The 22,520-nt window shown below is 39.4% G+C and overlaps 1 protein-coding gene across 22 annotated transcripts in view; it reads left to right on the top strand.

Annotated features, from left to right (window-relative positions):
• Positions 1-22,520, top strand: part of TCF4 (transcription factor 4) — a 325,294-nt gene that overhangs the window by 248,451 nt on the left and 54,323 nt on the right. The window lies entirely within an intron of this gene.

Genomic DNA, 22,520 nt, shown 5'->3' with positions numbered 1-22,520 from the left:
AAAGGAGTACTTGTGGCACCTTAGAGACTAACCGATTTATTTGAGCATAAGCACTGCATCCGATGAAGTGAGCTGTAGCTCACGAAAGCTCATGCTCAAATAAATTGGTTAGTCTCTAAGGTGCCACAAGTACTCCTTTTCTTTTTGCGAATACAGACTAACACGGCTGTTACTCTGAAACCTGTCATAGGGCTTAATCATTCACTACTGAAATCAATGGGGGTTTTAACATTTGCTTCAGTGGGAACAGGAGCAGGCCCTTCAAGCTCACTTCTTCAGTCTTTACTCACTTGGGGCCTCATCCTACAAATACTTATGCTCAGATCCTATTAATGCCAATGGGAACATGGATATCACATTAGTAAGAGCTGCAGGGCTAGAGCCTTAATCTGTGATTAGAGATATTTAGTTTTTCCAAATCATTATAGCTTTCGAGCACAAAGAAAGCTCCGCTATCACTGTAATGGTGGCGTCAGAAAGAACTTCTTTAAGAGGAAAGACCAGTGGAATAAGTTATATTGAATGATTTTCATTCTTTCATTTACTATAAATAAAGTAATATATGCAGTGTTTTGGGTTTTGGTTTTGGTTTTTAATTAAAATTTAGCAATTGTAAATGCGAGTGTTCTTCATTGTGTTTACTTACTAATTAAATAGTATGCATCCTCTTTATACAGATTTATTTCAATATTAGGTATTTCAGAAGAGACGTTTTTTAATCTGGTGATACCCATTTGCTGTAGCTAGGGAGTAACTTGTTTTCTAAACAGTTCCTTCACAGATGTGCTGGAGACACAGTTTTAAAAGTATTGTTGTGTCAAAGTATGAAGTTGGTTCATAATAGTGTTTACTCCAAGTTACTTATTAGTCCCCCTAGTGACTACTTTATTAGAATAGAAAAGGAGTACTTGTGGCACCTTAGAGACTAACCAATTTATTTGAGCTGCCACAAGTACTCCTTTTCTTTTTGCGAATACAGACGAACACGGCTGTTACTCTGAAACCTTTATTAGAATAGAATACCTTTGGTTTGGCCTGTGGCTCTTTACTAACAAGCTGATCTTTCATTGCTGGTGACAGTCATGTATTCAAATGCATCTTGTAATTTTTAGTTAATATAGTCATATTTGCATAAATGGTTACATTTTTAAAGCATGAGCTTGCATTCTATACCTGTCTTGTTTATCAGCTCAACTGAGTGCAGATTCTTGGTAAGACTGAACATTGTGAGCATCGGGAGATAACAGTGTCGCAAACTGCCAGATGCTTTATCCTTGGGCTCACGATGGTGTGCACAAACCACCATTTTTTTCCCTGTAATAATTATGGTGTTAAGAGGCATTTGTGTTGTGTGCTCTCTTTCAGCTTGCACCGTGTTTGGTTCCTGTTATGCAAATACTGCTTTAAACTTAGAAATGGCAATTTGCATTAATATTTTGGTTTCATATAGCTAGCTATTGCATTGCAAAAACAAGTGCATTTTAATGAGCATTGGCAGAATGTTAAAAAAAGATATGGTATTCATTAAATTCTATTGTATGAAATGCAGTAGTTGGTTGCCAGAAATCGTTAGGATAAAATGTAATGCATGTTGAGGCCACAAGTATAGCCTTCATCAAAGAGTGCTGTGACCTTATGGAATTGTAAATCTAACAGTGTTGTTCACTGCATAGAGCAAAATGCTTTATATTATATATAAATATGTATTATATATGTATAAAGTAGGAACACTGTGAACTATTAAAATTTTTTAATCCTTATTTTCTTCTCCTGCACACACACATACATTCTTTTTTTTCTTTCAATTATGTGCTCTAAGCAGACTAAAGCTGCAGAGCATTTGGTTCCTTGAGTTTGTTAATTGATGCTGAATACTTCATAAAAATATAAACACTGAATTGCAAAACAATATTTTCTTATTCTGTGCATTTCAAAGCAGAAGTTTTGCAATGGACTTGTCATCTGGTGTGGTGGTGATTTCCTACTGCATACTTGTATCAGAATCATGCATGAATAATCATCTCTGCCATGTTGAATAGCCATAATATACATATATCAGCACAATTTCCCATTAGTATTTTCTGATCATTTGGAATCTTCATGGAGATGTCACATTTTTTGTGTTTGTCTTAATTATACAGGGTGGGGTTTGTTTGTTTGGTTTTTGTTTGTTTGGGTTTTTTTGAGTTGCTGCAGTATTTTGTTCCATTCTTTCACTTTCCCCAGAATGAGAGTTCCAAGTCTTTGAAAATTTTCCTGATTTTGTATCTGTTCTGTTTTTGTCAAGAAGACTGGAAATTTAGAACTCTTCCTGGTGTAATGCCACATATAAAAGCCACTTTTTAAAGCAACTCTTTGTAATCCAGTAGGGTAGTTTATTGTCATTCAGAGAGAGACAGTTATACCTGCAAGGTATACCTACTTCACCAGATGAAAAATCAAAGCAACTTGGAAAAGTTAACCATCCTCTCACTTGATTTTGATCAACACTCTGGCATATTAATGTTGGACCTGCTTTCAACACTGATATTTGAATGGCTGCTTTCCTATAAGCTTGCTAAAGGGAGACTGGGACAGGGTTAAATGAACTCTTTTCTTCATTACTCAGAAGTGATATAGATTTTCTTGGGGGCTAATGTAGTTTAATTAGTGGTCAATTAAAACTGAACGTTGTTGAATTGAAGTTCTTTGATCAAAATCCCTGGCATGGTCTTTCTTTCTTTAACTAGCCACCATCTTGAATTCATTTGGAATCAGTAGTGTAAACAAGTTCAAAACTGGTTCTTTTATAAGAAGTCTGCAGGCTCGTATAGCTGCATTTTTTTTAAATTTTTTTTTACTTCTGTAGGCGGCAATTCAAAGCAGTGTTAAATGGAAACAGTGCTACACCCTAAAAAGCATGCACTTTTATTAAAATGTTGCATTAATTAATCAGAATACAGTAACTGCTCTGGCCCCATTTCTAGTCAGAAACTAAAGTTCTTCTCTGGTATTAAATTTTATTTTTCTCTGCAATACATTTTGTTTTATTTTCAGCCTGCAGTTGTTCAAAATGTTTTCAGTAGCATCATAATCAACAAGCAAACAAGCATAAACTATCAGTCAGGAGCAAAAAGAGACAAGTGTCAGAACCTGAGAAGTGGATGGGCAGGCCTAGTGGTTGAAGCTGCAGCAGTCAGGCCAGGGACCAGAGCCAGGGGTCAGAGCAGGAATCAGGAACCAAGAGCAGGGTCAGAACAAGGCTGGAATAGGAACAGGCTGAGGCTGGAGAAGGCTGTGAAAACCATTGAGAAGGAGGGGATACTTCCAACAAGATAGCCACATTGAGCAGACTAGAGTGGTTGCTCATGTTGGGAACCTATATCCCTAGACTTGGGGTCACCTGGTCAGACACTCACCTGAGGATAGGGTGAGCTCTGGTTGATTGACATGGAGCCCCCAGGTAAGCAGGCTGAGGGATGACTCATCAGGCTCCTCAGCACTTATCAGGCTCAGGCTGAGAGAGCACTCATCAGGCTCAGAGATGACTTATTACCAAATGTGCTTAAAATATATAGTACAATGACATGTAACAAAAAACTGTACTCTTAATGAAAACTATTGCTGATTTTGTTTTGTAATAAGCTGATTTGATATGACAGCATTTGTTACTTTTGCTTATGTTATCATTTTAATAAGGGGTCTTTTTAAAGGGACCCTGTTAGATCAAGTTATGCCCAAAATCTGCAAGGTTCAAATGATCAGTGGACATAAAAAAAATTAGTAAATACCGTTTGTTGTTCTGGTTTTCAACATTGCTCTGGTGTGCTTGCACCCCAGCCATCACAGCATAAAGTTTAAAATGGCAGAAGTGATACTGATTTGAAAAAATAATGAAATTGCCTATTCATTTTTAAAAGTCCAGCCAAACTGAAAATGAAAATGGTAAACAGTTTATAGAGTATCAGAGGGGTAGCAGTGTTAGTCTGGATCTGTAAAAGCGGCAAAGAGTCTTGTGGCACCTTATAGACTAACAGACGTATTGGAGCATAAGCATCCGACAAAGTGGGTATTCGCTTATGTTCCAATACGTCTGTTAGTCTATAAGGTGCCACAGGACTCCTTGCCAGTTTTAAGAGTGAAATGTACATTAGATTTTCAAGCTACTTTCCATTTTAATAATCTAAATTGTCATTAATGACACAGGTGAAGTAATTTCCCCCTCAAAATATATTATTTTAATATGTGTTTTCCCTTAAATCAATTTTTTGGGGGTAAAATGTTCATATTTTTATAGAATCTGAGCCACTGTTAAAATTCTTTAAGAAAATTTTCTGGCCTGGAACCACTAACATTATAGGAAAGTTATGGGAGATATATAGTGACTCTAGCTGTGTGAATAATGCAGTGTTTTGGTTCACTGGCGGTTCTGAAAAATGGAAACATTTTTTGTTGGTTTAGACTTGCTGGGGCCTGGGGCTGAAGCCGAAGCCCGAGCCCCACAACCCGTGTCTGAAGCCAAAGCCCAAGGGCTTTGGCTTTGGCCATAGGTGATGGGGCTCAGGTTACAGGCCCTCCCACCCAGGTTGGCGAGGCTGGGGCTTTGGCCCCCACATCTGGGATGGTGGGACTGGGGCAGGCTCAAGCTTTGGTTTCCCCCCTCTCCCCGTCGTGTAGTAATTTTTGTTGTCAGAAGGGGGGTCACGGTGCAATGAAGTTTGAGAACCCCTGGACTAGATTAGTCACAAAACCACTGGAGGAAATGCAGCCTGTGCACCCCTTATACCTAGTAGCCTAGTGGTTATGGCACTCATGTGAAAGAGCCAGATGTGAAGCCCCACTCCACCTCAGATCTCCTTCCTCCCAGGGAGGTGCCCTAACAATCAGGATCTAAGCTATTCTGTTGTTGGGCTGTCTCAAGTTGGGCTGTCTCAGGTGCTCTTGTTGAAGCTTTCCCACTTTGTATAAATAATTAAATAGTCATCAAAGCAGAGACTTGAAACCGGGTCTTCCCCCAGTCCCTCCAGGACAGTGCCTAATAGCTACTTGGGAGGGGTTTGCTCTTAGGGCTTGTCTACACGGCGCCACAGTCCGTACTACAGGGTGCGATCTGTAGAGCGCTCTAGAATGTGCTCTCACTGCCCCACTTAGACCCTGCTGGTGAGAACTAAAACATAACTGGTTCACATTAAACATAAGCAGAGTCTGCATGGGGCAGTTAGAGCACAATAGTTCAGATTACTCTACAAGTCACACCCCTGTATCTGGACTGTGGTGCTGTGTAGATAAATCCCTAATCTCTCCTGTTTAAACTGTTCCACTTTGTGTAAAATACTTGAATAGTCATTGAGCCAGGGATAGAATAACTCCATAGCCCAGCTATTGGGGCACTCACCTGGGTTCTCTGCTCCAATGACTATTTAATTACTTATAGGAGCTTCAACAGGAGCGTTTCCCTCCTCAGAAGAGCCTATCTCCTGGCTCTTGAGGCATTGACCTGATAGGAGAGAAGACCTAGATTTTATGTCCCTGCTCCAGAGTTGGGATTTGAATCTGGGTTTCCTGCAGTTAAGCCCTAAGCACTGGGCTACTGGAGACCATCTCCTCCTCCTTTAGTGGTTTTGTGAACGGCACATATGTTCCCCTTGTGAACCTAGCTCAGAAAATTCTTTTTTGGCTGAAACCCTTTGACAAATTCAACTTGAATTTGCAAATGGTTTCAATCAACCCAAAACATCTCCTCCTCCCCCCCCCCCCGTTTTGGTTATTAAACTATTGCTCTGAAAAATTTAACCCACCTCTAATAGTCCCTTTTAATTTTTTAGGGATATGGTCTTCTATATATGTTCATTATATGCAGATGCTCCTAGAATTAAAGTTGCTAGCTTTTAAAACCTAATCCTAGCCAAGATTAAAACGTCTATTCAAATCAAAGTTCCAGATTCTGCTATGTTAAACCATTCTAATATTACTTCAAACTTATAAGGTCAGTTTTAAAACATGTGCATGTGCTGTTTTGTAGGCCTAATTTGTGTGCACAGTTACAGTGATTGCAGACCTAAATCTGGTATTTTTGCATACAAATGACCACTTAGATGCATAGATGGTATAGTTGCGTGCACAAGTACTTGAATTACATGTAGTCATAATAATGGGTCAAACAAAACAGTGTGTGTGCGTGTTTGGAAATCAGATCCCTAGAGTTTCTTTTTTAAACACTAACAAACGAATCCTTACTACTACAGCTGTGTGGAACTCAGCATATTGACTGTTGGGGGTTGCAGAAGTATTTTGTTCAATTTTGATCTGCCTTTGTTCACACGACAGAGTTTCACTTTGAGTCAAATTCAAATGATCCAAAATCTGAAAGTGAAACCCAGTTAAAACTGCCGAGTTTCCTGTACTTTTGCATGAACACTATGCAGATTCCACGTGGTTTTGACACAGAACCATTAATCAGTCCAGATTTTCTGAAAACTTATTCCAGGTTAGCTCAAAAGATTAAAAACCTTTTTCCAAAGCTAGGCTCTGATCCTGCAAGGTGCTCCACATGCCCAAATCCATCTGCCTTTGAGAACCTTATTGCAGGATAGGGGCCCTGGTCTGAGTTTCAAGTTTAATTAATCCCCACGCCTGATGAGTTTCATGTAGTTTGAGGTTTTGTTGTATACATTGAGCACAACTTTACTCACAATGCCCCTGCAAAGTAATTACCATACCCATTGTAAGTATTAATCCCCTTTTAGATAGGTAAACATAGACATGACTTGCCCAAGGTCATATATTCACTTAGTAACTGAGCTGGGAGTAGAATCCAAGCACTCATGTTCCTATTTCTCCATTCTAGCCACTAGCTCACATTCCCTAATGCATTTACCTTGTCTTTTCGGTCAAAATATTTTATAATGCAAATCTCCTGCTGGAAATAATAATAAAGAGGTTTAAACAAATGACTTGCATATTTCCTAACTGCCTCTGCCCTGTTCTGGGCTTTAATTGTAGGAAGGACTAAGGAAATTTCATCGGGGTGATGACATGAGCAGATTTTCTTTCTCTCTTTGAATGATGGCATTTTAAACTTTTAATCCCTTTTATCAAAAACTGGGTGAAAGTCATAGTCCTAAACAATAATTAAAATAAAATTTCCATCTCTTGACAGAGAGAAAAATTGTTTATAGTAAATGTGCTTTTCAGCCTTCTCTCATGCCTTCTCCCAAAAGGGCTGATTAGGATGTAATAATTGGGGATGATAGCGGGAGGAAGACGACAATTCCATTTAATTAAAGATAATTTATTTTACTTTAACTTGGTGATGTCCCACATGAATAAGAGTAGATTTAGCAGATAGATTTATTAATGGGTACTGACATCTCAGCTGACATAAAAAGCAAACATTTTCTTTCCTCATTGTTTTTATTGTGTCTCGGCACCTGAAACTGCTGTCACCCTATTTCTCTTCTGTTCCGTGGAGATGAAGACATTACAATTCACGATTCATTACTTAAGACAGGCCTGAGACGCTGAGTTTGAATCAGAATCCAGACCTCCCCAAAAATCAGGTGGAAGGGATTGGATCTGGTGCTCCAGTTTGGACCCATCTGTGTTCACCTTCGGAACGTACTTTCAGTCTAAGCTGGTTAACCATTGTCAGTTGCTGCCATAAACTCTAGTCATCTGGTTCAAGGCTGAGGGCTGAACTGAAACTTATCTTAAAACTTACGTTTACAGAGCCATTGAAACCTCTGCAGGGAAGTATCAATGTAAATCTTCCTGCGCACAAGGGGGGATTATCACAAGGGAAGGCAGAACACTGAGCCTGTGGAGATCCATTAAAGTCAGTGGGGCTCGGCATGTGTACAGAGGTCTGTCTCCCTGTGTGGATCTGATTGCAAGATAGGAGTCTTAGGCAATGGATACGCTATGGAGCTTACAGCCGCATAGCTGCACTGAGGCAGCTGCGCCACTGTAGCTCTGCTAGTTCAGATGCTCTAAACCGACAGGAGAGAGCTCTCCCGTCGACTGAATTACTGTAGCCCCTGTGAGCAGTGGTAGCTGTCAGTGGGAGAAGCTTTCCCACCAACAAAGCGCTGTCCACCCAGCGCTGAGGTTGGTGTAACTTTACGTCGCTTAGGGGGGTAGCTTATTCACTCCCGTGAGCGATATAATTTATACCAACGCAAGCTGTAGTGTGTACATAGCCTTAGTAACAAGTTAGGTGTCTAGAGGAGCCTCACTAAGGGATGCTGCTGAGTGCTTTAGCTAAATCAGCACATACCCTGATTTCACCCTTCTCCTAACCAGCATTGCCACTTCTGGGCCGTGCTGGTCTCCTGTAGCCATCCGCGTACCTGAGAGATTTAGGCTGCTTCATGCTGCCACAGCCTCCTCCACTGGTGGACCTTCTCCTGCCTAGGAGCTTTTACACTGATATCAGTGGAAGCTAGAGCAAATCAAGGCTGAATAGCCGTACGTCTCGAGTCAGTTCTTTGGGGTTCACGCATGTCAGTTCCATTGTTTTATCATTAGTTTATATTCTCTGGGCCATTGACTTCAGTGGAGCTACACTGATTTACAGTAGGTGAGAATCTGGCCCTCTGACGTTTAGAGGATATAAAACATAATTTGCAGGAATTTCTTGGGATTTTTTTAGGCAAATAGATAAGCTCTAATTTACGAGTTGTATATTCTTCAGGCCACTTGGTCATGCTGTGCTAGGTAGATAATGACCAGTGCCACTGGAAAATTGCGGGATTAAGGCTCATTTCTTTCAGAGAAATTTGGGAGGAAAATGTGGTCAGATGTCTGATACATTCACTGTCTTTGCATGCATTTGTAAAGAGACCATAGAAAATAAGAAACACAAAATGGTTCTCAATAAATCAGGTGGGGAAAAAAGTGATGAAGTTGATACTGAAATGAAGTAAAATAAATGAAATGCTCATCTTCCTGGTCTCTACTTCTGCTGGGAACTCCTTTTTTAAAAGGCTTGGGGATGTGCTAATTTAAATTAAATGTGAATTAGAATTTGCATGTGACAACTACCCCTGAATCTCTGCAGATGGCACCTTCGTTCCTTTCGTCATCACTTTTATTGCTATCTCCCATTCTTTTTCCTTTGCCTACTCATTTATTCCTTCACTTAGGGTTTGATGCTCAGTTGCTGAGCACCTATAACTGCTATTGAAATAATTGGAATTGCAGGATGCTCATCATCTTTCAGGATCAATCCCTAATTTCTCTCACTCGTTACATCTTTCTCTCCAATCTTGCATGCACTCGTGCATTCCATTCCCCGCCTTTGTCCGTCTCTTTCCTCCTTGTTCCTCTCCTCTGTATCTTTTGGCTTCCCTTTACTTTACTTTTTGGCTTCCCTTTCCATATCTCTGTTGCCTTCCCACGTGTGCTCTTCCTGATCCATGCTCCCTCAGGATCTTTTTCTGGAATATGCCATAGCTAGGACACTTCCTTTCCAGTAACCAAAAATGAGGATCACAATGTTAAAAATAAGGGTTTCAACCTAAGGTCATGTGTTAATTCAGCCATTTCCTTCACTCTTGCCACTTCCCAATATCTAAATTGGCTTTTGTGGAGGCAGTAACTCTTGTCTGTGACTGACAGAGGCCTGGTTTTGGGGGGGATCATTGTCTTTGCTCATTTCTCTGCTGCCTCTATTTTGTTTTCTGTGTTCTGGCTTTTCTCTTCCTCCCATCTCTCCTCCCCAGATGCTTTCAGTATTAGACAATAACAGCAATTTTAGTGTCTACGAGAAGCATGACCAGTACCTAATGCTGGAAGTGTTGCCAGCATCTGACATCTGAGGCTAATAGCATTTCTTGGGCAAAATTCCTGCTGTTTTTCACAGGATTAACTCTGTTGGGGTTAAAAGAAAAGGAGTACTTGTAGCACCTTAGAGACTAACCAATTTATTTGAGCAGAGCTTACATGGGTCTAAAAACAGTAGAATTAAGCCCCTGATATCTAATGTGAATTCTCTCTGGGATAGTGCCCTAACCTTTCCCAGGGAAGTAAAAGTAACATATCAGACTCACATTTGCCATTTCTTCCTCCTTCCTTCTCTCCCAAGATCCCAGGTACTCTGAAGATGGGGAACAAGCACAGTTTTGGTGGGAGGCTATGCAGACATGATCACTCTAACCAGCAGTCAAAGGCTGTTTACCATCCTATCCCTCTCTCAGCAACAGGCTTCAACAAAACCGAATACAATCTCCAAGTACCATTTCATTTGGTTGACGTGAAGTTTCTCCTCTCCACCCATGTGAATTTTGTTCTGTGGTTCTGCCTGTTTGTAGGTTTCATTGCTGGTGATGGTGAGAAATTCTGAGATTCCTTCTTCTTTCCCTCCCTGCTTTGCCCGCTCCCTAATTTTTTCCCTCGTCACCTTCACACCCATATTGATTCATATACTATGAACATCACAGTGGTATTTGTTCTCTTCCTTATTTTGCAATTCCATTTTTTCCGCTAAGCTTTGTCCTCCCATTATTCTCTCTTTTCCTTTCTGCCTCATTTTCCCCTTTCCTTCATTCTCTTAACCTGGTTTGTTCTCCCTTCTTTCTCTTTTTTCTCACAATTTCATTGCCTTGCCTTTTCTTCATCCTATTTTTCTCACTGTTGTCTCTCATCCTTCTCCGTTTTCTTCCTCTAGCCCATATTAGAAGCAACTCCAAGCTGATTGGACCATTTGGGAAACTATGCCTTCTGATAATCTTATTTTCCAGGAGCACTTATTTCACATTAGGGAGAAGGGTACAGCCTGCCAATTGGGTCTATGAAAGCTGGGGAACAGTGGAGCAATGGAGGAAACTGCAGAATCAGTCGTTAAAGTGTACCTGCAATTTCCTAGCCTTCATAGTAACGACAGAGGATGCTGGTATTTGTACATATACTGCTTTGGTGGTGATTTGGGAAAGTATGACAGGATAGAGAAATGGCAGAAAGAAATCAGTCTGAGTAGAAACTGTCCAGTCCATGTATGTTGTTGTTTCTTTTTTAGAATGTATATTACAGCACAGGGATGACATAATGTTGTAATTAGAAAAAAATTAATTGACCTTGTTTTTAACTTAGGTCATTCACAAGATGTGCAGTATTCAATAGTTCCATCTGGAAAATGTTTTCGCTCCACTGGATCTGTGGAGCTAGAGTATCATATAGGGTGGGATAAGAAAAAAAAAAGTTAATGTTTAGTGTATGTTTCAAATAAGACAGTTGTTTGTGTAGAAGTGACTGGTGGTGCAATTGGAAGAAACACTGCTCAGCAGATGGGTGGTTTGGTCCAGATCTTTATGTTTCACCTCAGAATGAGCTGTGGTTTATAAAACTGGCACGTTGCAGGAACTTTTTTGAATCTACATCAGTCTCTACAAATTTCTGCTCGATCACATTAGTGCAACAAAAACAACAACAAAAACAACCCAACACCATGCACAACAGCATGCTATACTGCTAATTTTGTTAAAGTCAAAGGAATTTGAGAAATTTACTGGACACTTACTATCATTATACAGGCAAGACTTCCACATCAAAACAGCAGTTGCTCGGACAATCCCAATCAGTCTGTTGGTAGAAAACAGTGACACATCTAAAAAGTTTTAACAGAGGAGATTTCAGAGCATCATGGCTAGGGCACTGCAATAATTCTCCTTTTAATAAGTTTATGATGCAGGTTATTGTTTCTGTTATTATTGTCACTAGCAGGAGCACAGACAATGGTGAGAAGTAAACCTGTTTAAAATCTACAGTCTAAAAATAACTTTTTTTGGTACTCAGCATAAGGTTGCAGGAGAACTCACATTAATTAAAGAATGTGGTGCAAAATGTGAGGCAGAAACCATCCTTGATTTTGTGATCAGACTCTCACCTGCAATTCATTTTCTCCAGTGCTCAACAACCTTCTTCATTAACCCTGGGTCACCTTTAACCTCCTGCGAGCCCCCAGGGCTTTACTTTTGTCAGTGAGCCCTTCTTGGCTTTGTGACTTACAGGTGGTTACTGTAGCTATGTACACTTGTTTTTCATGGTGCACCGTGCACTTAACGGCTCAGCGGGACCTGCACTTTCATACCTCTCATGGGGGTGGGATGGTTTACATGTGCTTTTGTATTGTGTGGCTCATTATGGTATCAATTACTTTATTCGATGGCAATGCCAAGCCCTAGGCCTTTTGCATGTTTGTCCTGTGAGAAAGATCTGGAAGAGCCGACATCTGGTTTTGATTGCTGCAATTGCAGGTTGATAGAATAAACGCAGGGCGAGGTGGGTGGGTTTTCCTTCCGGCCCTTTCCACTCTGGGCTGGTAATGCGCTTCAGTTGTGGAGCTGGTCTTTTCATCATCTCACTCCTCCCCCACCTCCCCGCTCCCTCCAAATAACCAGCAGCAACATGTGGCCCAAATTAGGGACCTGTGATTTAAAAAAGCTTCCTTCTGCTGGAAACCTAGAATAGGTCAGTCCAGAAAATGGAGAATCTGCTCATAACATGTGGAAAAGGACAAAATGATCTTAACTAAAACTCAGGGAAAGTTCTCCCTACATTAGCAAAATAGGCAGAGTTAGGGAGAATGAATAAAGGGGCTAATGAAATGCGTGTTTGTTTCCTTTTGGAGGGGCAATGCTAGAGCTGACTCATCTACCCAATATGGGTGAATCTTAGGTTTACTGAACTAGAGACAGTAGGGGGTACCCAGAAACTATCTCCTCATTACTGCTGCTCAGCAGGGATTGTATGTGTAAGTGTGCCTAGGGAAGGACTAGCAGAGTGGGGAAAAGAAGGTGATTATATAGGAAGAAATAGTGACTTTTTAATGTTGCTGATTAAAGTGTTTTGCTTTACAACATTTATGTGTTGATTGTGCTGCCAAGCCAGCTTTCCTTGTGTTGCCACTCCCACACCAGTGCAGTGCTCATTGTGTGCCTTTTCATATCGCTATTTATTTTAAGTCTTCCGCCAAAAATTAGGAATTCAAATAGGCTGAAAAGTTAATGAGGAGCCTTGTTTGAAAATAGTGCTGTGAGCAACCTCATTCATATGAACTGAAAACAGACAGCCCTGACTAAAAAAGTTTAACTGCATCCAAAATGCAAATTACAGGGATGGGGAATGAGACCTGAGTGGCCAGTTACAGCAACTCATGCAGAAAGTGATGGTCAAATTCTTTATCCAGTACTTATTTTGGAGATCAGTCTGTACCATATCCAAAACCAATAGCCATCATAAAAATAGGAGATCAGTCAAAGGGGAATTTTACAAGAAGAGGGGCTCTCCTGCAGAGAGAAACTTCTGCAGTGGATGTTTATTACTTTCTCAGGTATTTGCTAAGAGAGTTTTTCCTTCTGTGTGAGGCTGACATCTGCTAATGCAGCCCAGATCATTTTGATGAGTAGGCTTATTCTTTTCGACAGTCCTGATAGCCATTACATTATGCCATTTAGTAAGGTTCTTATAATTTAATAAATGTTCTCTTTTGAAATCTTCATTTTAAGGGAGTTTCACCATGTATTAGGATCTGTGGACTGATAGGTTTATTCTGTTCTCAAATGTTTCCTTATATCAGGTATATTTGAAGTGGATTTCACTGTATCCAGAAATATGAAGCCTTAAATCAGTACTGTATTTTACAGCTTGCACTTCACGTTTGAGCTTGGCATGCAAAGCAATATATTTTGTTTAATTTATCATTCTATGTGAAGGCCAGACTGATGGCTTGCTGTGTTTTGCCTTGTGTTGACGCCAGAGTTATCATTGTCATGGCATCATGGAGGGGAAGCCCTCAGCCTCAACGGGGAAACAAGGATTGCTTTTCTCTGTACAACTCCTAAGCAGAAAATGTTGAGAGGTACTTTAGTCTGAGAGGAGAATGAGAGTTCTCTACCAATAGTACAACCAAGGCTTGAGAATGGACAAGAGGGAGTTAAATTTATATGGGAAAAATGATGGCCAAGATTGAAGGGGTATTTGAAAACCTTATGATTTCTGCTCAGACATGGTTTCTAAACACCTGCTGCTGGCTGTCAGCAAAGACTCTGATGAAAAGGACTTGCAGAGGGATTTGGGGGACAACATCCAACACAGTAAAAGGTGTAATAATTTGCACTTACATAGCATCTTTCGTTTAGGGATCTCAAAGCACTTCACAAATGTGCTGGTACTGTTATGCCATTGTTTACAGATGATGATCCTGGGGCACAGAGAGGTTAAGTACTTGCCTGTGGTCACACAGTGAGTTAATGAGAGAGTCAGGTACAGAACCCATGATGTCTGACTTCTGATCTCTTTTCAGACATTAGCCCACACTGTATACTTCCTTAAACAATAGTGTTGTAGGATATGAATTCACTGCTTTTTACTTGCTTTTGTATTTTCCAAGGCTGCCCATTCTTTTTTAGTAAACTCTCCAGTTGTACATTTCTTTTCTTCTACCATACTGAAGCTTTTGTTACATAGCATCATCCTGTATATATCATGGACTTCTCTCCAGGTACCCAGATGTCTTTGGAGTGGTCTGCAGTGACAGTATTTCAACACTACATGGTCAGTCTTAGCCCCTCATCATAAGGAGGCAGTCTTTCCAAAAGACACATAAACCTTTCTACTGATATACCAGGCTCTAGAAGCTCGCCTGATTCCTACTTAGCATTTCTTACCTGATCAGTAATAGCAGAATTTGAATAAGAAACTTTCAAATGTAATAGACTTCATGTGTTAGGTCCCTCACATGAGTCAGTTTAGTGAAAAAAAGAAAACATTTTGAAACATTTAGTTTACCGTTGTAATTATTATTAATAAATTAACTAATAACTAACCTTATAGCTGCTGTAACATATTCTAGAGATATTCATCCCATTCATTTTTGTTTCCTTCATGATAGTGGTCATGTGATCACTAGAGTTCTTCCCCTCTTAAAACCGTCATTCCGTTATCATACATTGAATTCAGGTTGGCTCCCCTCCATCATTTATTGATCCAGATCTGAAATTTCAGTGCATTTCACTAGTATTAATCTAGAGGTTTTGTTTTTGCTATTTCAAAAAGAATAGGTTATCTCCAGTTGAGGGAATGAATAGATTCATAGGACTGGAAGGGACCTCGAGAGGTCATCTAGTCCAGCACTCATGGCAGGACTAAGTATTATCTCGACCATCCCTGACAGGTGTTTGTCTAACCTGCTCTTAAAAATCTCCAATGTTGGAGATTCCACAACCTCCTTAGGCAATTTATTCCAGTGCCCTGACAGTTAGGAAGTTTTTCCTCGTGTCCAACCTAAAACTCTTTTGCTGCTATTTAAGCCCATGGCTTCTTGTCTGATCCTCAGAGATTAAGAAGAACAATTCTTTTTCCTCCTCCTAGTAACAACCTTTTATGTACTTGAAAACTTTTATCGTGTCCCCTCTCAGTCTTCTCTTCTCCAGACTAAACAAACCCAATTTTTTCAATCTTCCCTCAGAGGTCATATTTTCTAGACCTTTAATCGTTTTTGTTGCTCTTCTCTGGACTTTCTTCAATTTGTCCACATCTTTCCTGAACTGTGGCGCCTCAACATCCAACACCCCTTTCTAGACTTACTTCTCAGTTCTTTTCACTAACCTTAAGGCAGTGAGTTTCCCAAAAAAAATAAAGGAGAAAAGAACATTTGGAATTTCAAGGCTGGCTTCCAAAATTTAACATAATGTGATAATTCCTTCATTATGTCACATTACGTAGTGCCTTCTTCAGAACTTTCCCATCATGACATGAAATCATTTTTGAATTCAGAAGGTCACATATGTAAAAATATTTGGATCTATAATGTATTTTCTGTGAAATCAGCAAACCAATTGTACACATCTGCAGTTCCCCAATCACCCTATTCTACTACAAGTTAGGCCTGCTTTACTTTCTACATTTTGGATTGAGTTATTGAGCTGATTTTTGTTTGTCAATACTTTTTCAGTATAATTTATGTGCCTCTTTAAATAATGACATAGAAACGATTGCTATTTGAAAAATTAGCTGGCAAACTTTTATGGATGGATAAATCTGAAAAAATATACCAAGGTTTCTGAGATTTTTAAAAATGATTTTGTGTTGGGGGTATTGAAAGAATGGTTGGGGAGATGCAGGCTACTTAGAATATTCCATATTCACACAAGTTAGTCATCTCCTTCATTCACGTTCTTTTCTGTTGAACATACAGCGTCCCTATGATATAATGAAAAGCAAATCTGTAGCTGTCTTCACCTTCTAGTGTCAGGGAGCATGCGTCTTCGCGCTTAACTAGTATACTGCTGTCAAGTTGAAGGATGAAAAGCAAAGGCTGGAAATTAGCAGTGTTTTAAAGGCCTGACAATATAATGGGTGTTTTGTTTGAGTAAATATTGCCGAATCAGGCTCCCTTTCAGTAAATACAGGATAAAGACATCTCTCTGTAACATCTTGAACCCTGTTAGTTCAGCCAGGCACAGCAAAATCTGGGTTACTTTATATGAATCCAGTGGCTTTCACTTTGTAAAACTGTACAAATCTGTCTGACAACGGTCACTCACACCCATTTTCCCAGTTTCATGACATTAAGCTAGTACTTATTTTGGATATTTTTCCATCACTACATAAAAATCTTTCTGCCCTCCTCTCCTCCTTTCAGTATTTTTGTGTCCTTAACTGGCAAAACCTGACTTTCACATGCAGAAGTTGCCAGCATGGCATTTACTAAAGTTTTACTCATAATTTTTGCACAAACCCTGTGAAAAGTGAAAAATCACCAGTTTCCCATGCTAAGAAAAATGTTTTGACCCAGCTTATTTCTGAACATTGTCCTGGTGAGTTTCCTGTTTCCTTTATTAAAGACTGGTTAATGTTGGGATGTCAGATCTGGAAGAGGAAACAAGTCTGTTTCTATTATAACTGTTGGATGAGTGATTTTTCCAAGCAAGTACATACCTAGGATACATGAAAGCTTGAATGTAATTGTGAAGTAGTGTGGAGAAACACTAGCATATGGTTTTCTCTAAATCTGCTTAGAGTGCTTATGTCATGAATTTTGGTTATTTTCAGAATGTTTCCCCAATTGTATCATTCAGAAGGAATTTCCTACACAAAAGGACTCCTTGGACACACACACTGTAATGTTGTCTAAGGTCCAGTGATGTGAGATCTATGGTGGAGATGTTCCAATGCACATTGACTTTCAGTGGGAGTTGAGCACATAACTACAGTTTGTGCCTATTAAAAACATCCTACTTGCAACTAAGAAATCTTTGGTCCTCTGGCAGTATATTCTGGATATCCTTATTTATTTATTTGGTATGGCTCTTTGCACTTACTGTGTAAAATTGTCTGTTTGTCACCAAACAGCATGATGGGTTCCCATGGCAAAGCAATAGATAATTAGTTGTATACAGTCAGGCTGAAATTCAGTTTTATGTAATTCTACTGTCGAAGGGGAGCTTAGTGCAGACTTGAAGAGGAAGCAGAGTCCTGGCCATAGATCTGTATTTATATAGGTCCAACTGCCATGCTACACAGGAATTGTGTCCCCTCCAAAAAGTGGCCATGGAAAGGCTGTAAAGCTCACCCAACACCATGTCAGTGGTTTGGGTAATTAATTTAGTCCCTCAATTCACTCTTTACTTGGGTTTTATTTGTGGACTCAAGAAAGAAATTAAATTCACACTCCATCTGTTAGATGCTTATACCGGTAGGTACCATCCTTAATCCTGGTTTTGGAGTCAACTCCCAAATGGACTTGCAGTAGGACAAACGGAACCAGAAAAAAGGAAAGTTTCACCTGGTCCAAATTTGAAAGAATTGTATGTTTGCACATATTCAGATATGGTCAAGTTGCTCAGGTTGCTGGCAGAGGGCATTTCTGTGATGCACCATCTCAAAAGTAATAGCAGATGTACAGAATTAGCCACTGCTAACTTAGTGCCAAGACCAAGAAAAATACAGGTGTTCAAATAAAATAGTGGTGGAAGCTGGAGTCCAGGAAGCATAGTAAAGAACAGCTTTAGAAGTAGCTTGAATGTTACTAACAGCACCACAGTGGATCAGGTTAAATTTACTATCAGTTTTAATTGCAATGATTTTCAAAAATGCATAAAAAGTCCAGTGGAGCATGACTTATAGTCTACCCAGTAATATCTAAACCTGCTTGTTTAATTGAACAGAATTTATTTTTGAATTAAAGAAATTTGAGAATTGGTCTGTGGTTCAGATAAAGGAGGATGTACTACCTGGGTACATATAAATTTGTATATGCTGCAGGTATAAATTATATTGTGTACGTACATGTCTGTGTATATATGTGTGTATTTCATCTACACATGTGTATCTATAATATACTTACATATTCAGAGTTCATATGCTAATTGTTTTGTTCAGCTACTTATATGCAGGTATCATGGTGTTGGACACAGTATAGTTGGTAAAATTTTCAAAAACAGCTAGGGGCTTGTCTACCCGGTGGGGTAATGTATACTATGGGGTTGCAATTTCTAAAGGGCACCAATGTGTAGCTCATTAATTGGTCCATGATGCTCACTGTAGGTTCCCTAGTGTGCGTAAATGTAATGCTCAGGAACCTTCAGTGAGCACCAGCAGGATCTATGTGGACCAATTATTGAGCTACACATTAGTGCCCTTTAGAAATCATATTTTCATAGTGTTCATTACCCCACCATGTAGACAAGCTCTAGGTGAAAATTCTACCCAGAAGTTTCACCCACAAAACCTGAAGTTGTGGGCAAAAGGAACCCATCAGCATAAGCAGTTGGTCAACTTGTGTGCACAAATAGGATTTTGCAGAGGGGTTTTGTGGTTGCAATTTGTGCACCCACATTTAAAAAATTGACATTGTAGTTTTGTGATTTGTCTTGTTAGCAAATAGTGAAGAGAAGCACAGACGCAAATTAGTGAATAGGTCAACCAAATGAGTGTGTGTATATATATTCATTTCCCTCAGGAGTGTTTGATAACACATTTACAATGCAGTACTTTTCATATTTATTAAAGAAGACTCATGTGAATCCAAGCCTACACTGAGAGGTGGGTTATTTTTGTTTTTCTTTAATAATCTGTTGCTTTTGCTTTAACTTTTTTTAAATAAGGCTACATCTTTGAAATGTAGTTTGAAATAATTATTGGCATATACAGATGAGCAGATGAGTCAAGACAAGGAGATGTGAGGGGGGAAAAGCTGGAATACACAGTCTATACACGTGCAACATTTTGTTTTAACATATCTTCGTTCTATTTTTAAATACACTAAAAAAGAGATATTTATGTCATTTTTATAAAATCCATTTTGTAAACATACATATTGGACCAAATTCAGAGGTGATATGTAAGGTGGTGTATGGTACATGTGGAGAAGTAAGTCCAAGGAAGTCAAGTGAATCCACTTTGAACTTTGGCAGGTGTAAATTACAGTCGAAACTGGTGGATGTGTTAGTTGCGTTTCCTACCACACTCCTCTTGTGCAGTGCTACTCATTTACACCACTTTACACACTGCCTCTGAATTTGGTGCAGGAACCTTTTTTGCCATTTCATGGCTTTGAGTTCCATGGTATATTTCAAAACTTTCATTAACAGGAAATCTTCAGGTCTTCTATTGCTTAAGGTCCACACAAAACACATCAGATTTACAAGACCATTTGTGTTGGAGGAACTTTCTAAATTCAGGTTCTTGTGCTGGTTTCCTCAGCTCCCAGTTCTATGGTGTTTTGCTTTCCTACTCCATTCGATGCAGTGGCAGCCTTACAGGTCAGATCAGGATTTAGCAAGTTTTACTTTGTTGCTGAACACAAGGGAACCAGTGGAGGTAGGTCAGCAGAGAAGGGGAGGTCATGAGAGGTGCTGGAAAGGGAGGGGAACATAAGAAGAGGAACAGTGAGGTGGGGAAGCTGGGAAGCCAGAACGAGTAAAATAGGGGAAGAAGAGATGTGAAAATATCTGATTGGTGAAGAGGCTTCCACATTAGATTATGTCTCCAGTTAATTCTTCAGGATGCTTCTCCCTGCAAGTTAAGGTACAATAAGTGATATATACAGAATGTTCTAAAATAGAAATGAAATTGCATTTGATTTTACTATAAAAAGTATAAAATACTTCGTCTTGATTTGTTTCTTCCCTGAAAACTGTGCTAACCTCTGGTATAGAGATCTTTGGCTTTAAATGTGGGGCTATTTTCCTAGCAGACTCTAGTCCACCAATTAGGGGGAAAATGGCACCTTTTAATTGCAGCAGATCAATCTTTTATCTCTTACTAGCAGAGATGAAAATAGTCCATTCTTTATAGATTGGTCTGTTGTTTACTTAAATACAAAGGGTTCCATGCTTACTGCTTCTGCAGAGCTACATTGATATCAGTGTCCTCTCCTGAATAGTAACATCACATTAGAGCTACATTCAGTTGGAAGGTCAAGGAGTAACACAAAGAGGACAAGACAGGTCAGGGAGTTACAGGGAGAAAGCTCCTCTTTTTCAAAGGTCAACCTTTTTTCAAAGGCCAGCTTGGGCCAGAGTAGCTAGCTGATAGCTGTTTAGTGGGCTGTGTGAAAGCAGTTAGTGGTCATATTCGAGTTCCTAACGGGCCTACTTGTTCGCAGATTCAGCAGAAAAGCCACAGACTGAATAAGCGTGAAACTGAACGGCGAGACTGGTGCTTCCAGATCAGCATTGAGGCATGTTGGAAAGGCAGTGTGAGGAAGAGCGTGCAGTGCCCCTCCCATGTTCAGTGGCTAGATGCGTTCAGACTCCAGAACTGTTCATCCAGCACCTCTCATGAGCACAACATTCACAAAAAGAAAGATTTTTTAAAAACCAGTAGCACCCCCCCCCCCATTTTTAAATAAGTAAAGTCAAAGATGTAGGGAAAAGTTGTAGAGCAATGTAACTGGATGGGTGGAGGGAGATAGGCATTGAAGCAGCTATTTCAAACTGTAAAGAACCTTTACATAATATTACTTATATCTTCATCTGTTTCCCATATGTACTGTAATTTAAGAAACCATCCTACTGTTCAACCACACCTGCTTTAAAAAAAGCAACAGAATAATGTAAACGTACTATAAAATGAACACCATTTAAAAACTGAGCATTGATCACCCACAGTAGTTAAATATATCATAGTATTTGTGGGATAATGAAAACTATAGTAAAGATAAATACCACAATGCAGTACACCTCAATTTTAATATTAATCATTCTATGATTCGGTGCTTATTTTTTTAAAATGCAGCTATATAAGCCTTCTCCAATATATGTGTTTTTCAGTCAGTATACCCTGTTTGAAGTTTACATTGTTTGAAGGTGTGAGAAGTCTCTGAAGTGTGTATAAATTGAATGACCAGTAAACTCCCTTCTATGTTATTTCTTCTCTCTGACATTAATATTTTGCGACCATATAGTAGGTATATTGTAGTATAGCATCTGTTATTCGTCCTTCAGATCTGTCTTTAACTTGAAGACAGTCGTTTTAGCATTAAATCTGACATCAAGGACTTCTAAAAATCCCTGTCATCTCTTTATTATCACACTCTAATAGCATCAACGAGATACATTAAGCAGTTCCAAGGGAAATGGGTGTTGGCTATTGCTGACAGGCCTTTGGTCTAGATTTGTTTGTGCTCTTCAGTTTGAAGTCTTATTGGTTCCTTTTGCCTTTACTAGAAGTCTTCAAACAAATATTAGTGTTCTCATTCTGTGACTGGCACTTTGCTTACAGTAAGCTCAATGAAACTACATCAGTAGCATCTGGATGTTAAATGCCTTTCTTTTTTTCATGATTCCGCTATGCGCTGTGTGCCCTGAATTGATGTCAGTAAGAGCTGAGGATCCCCAATACCTTGAAGGATCAGGCTCTAAATTGGGGGGAGGGGGCAAAAACTGACATGCATATAGAACTTATCTTTTAATTTTATTGTATAGTGCACTGTATATCTCACATGAAGACACTACAGGATAGTTTGAAAATGTGTGTAAAAATTTTCAAAAAATCTTTGTGTTTTCACAACGTGTTTGCATGCATCTTATTTAAATACATACATACAGGAAAACTTCTTCTTGCAGAAGTGCTTAGAGCCTGATTCTGCCAACCTTACTCAGGTAGAGTAGTACCTTACACATCACGTATCCTTGTTGAAATCAACCGGACAACTTTCAGAATAAGTTACTCAGCATAAGGGTGGCTCTTAGTTTTCTATTTATTTTGTTGAGAGAAAGCATTTGATTTCTCTTGTAATGTTTGTGAGATGCAGGATGAGCATAGATGGGATTTTTTTCTAACATTGCTTGCAGTTATATTTTATTGGTGGATTTCTCTTTCCCTTCGCTGTGACCTGTGAATGTCAGAGTAGGCTGTCTGCCAATTTTGTGATCTGCTGCCTGCTTCAAAATGGAGGCAGGAAGGTATCCATTTTCATCAAGAAGATGACAGTGCTTCAGTATTCCTGACCATCTGGAGAGAGGAACTTTTTAATCAGAAACAAAAAATTGAGGCTTTAATATACATATATAATATATAAATTTAGCAAAAGAAAACTC

The sequence above is a fragment of the Caretta caretta genome, chromosome 5 (genome assembly GCF_965140235.1).
Source record: "Caretta caretta isolate rCarCar2 chromosome 5, rCarCar1.hap1, whole genome shotgun sequence".
Classification (NCBI taxonomy): Eukaryota; Metazoa; Chordata; order Testudines; family Cheloniidae; genus Caretta; species Caretta caretta.
The sequence above is the reverse complement of the archived record's forward strand: the minus strand, read 5'-3'. Positions and strand labels throughout refer to the sequence as shown.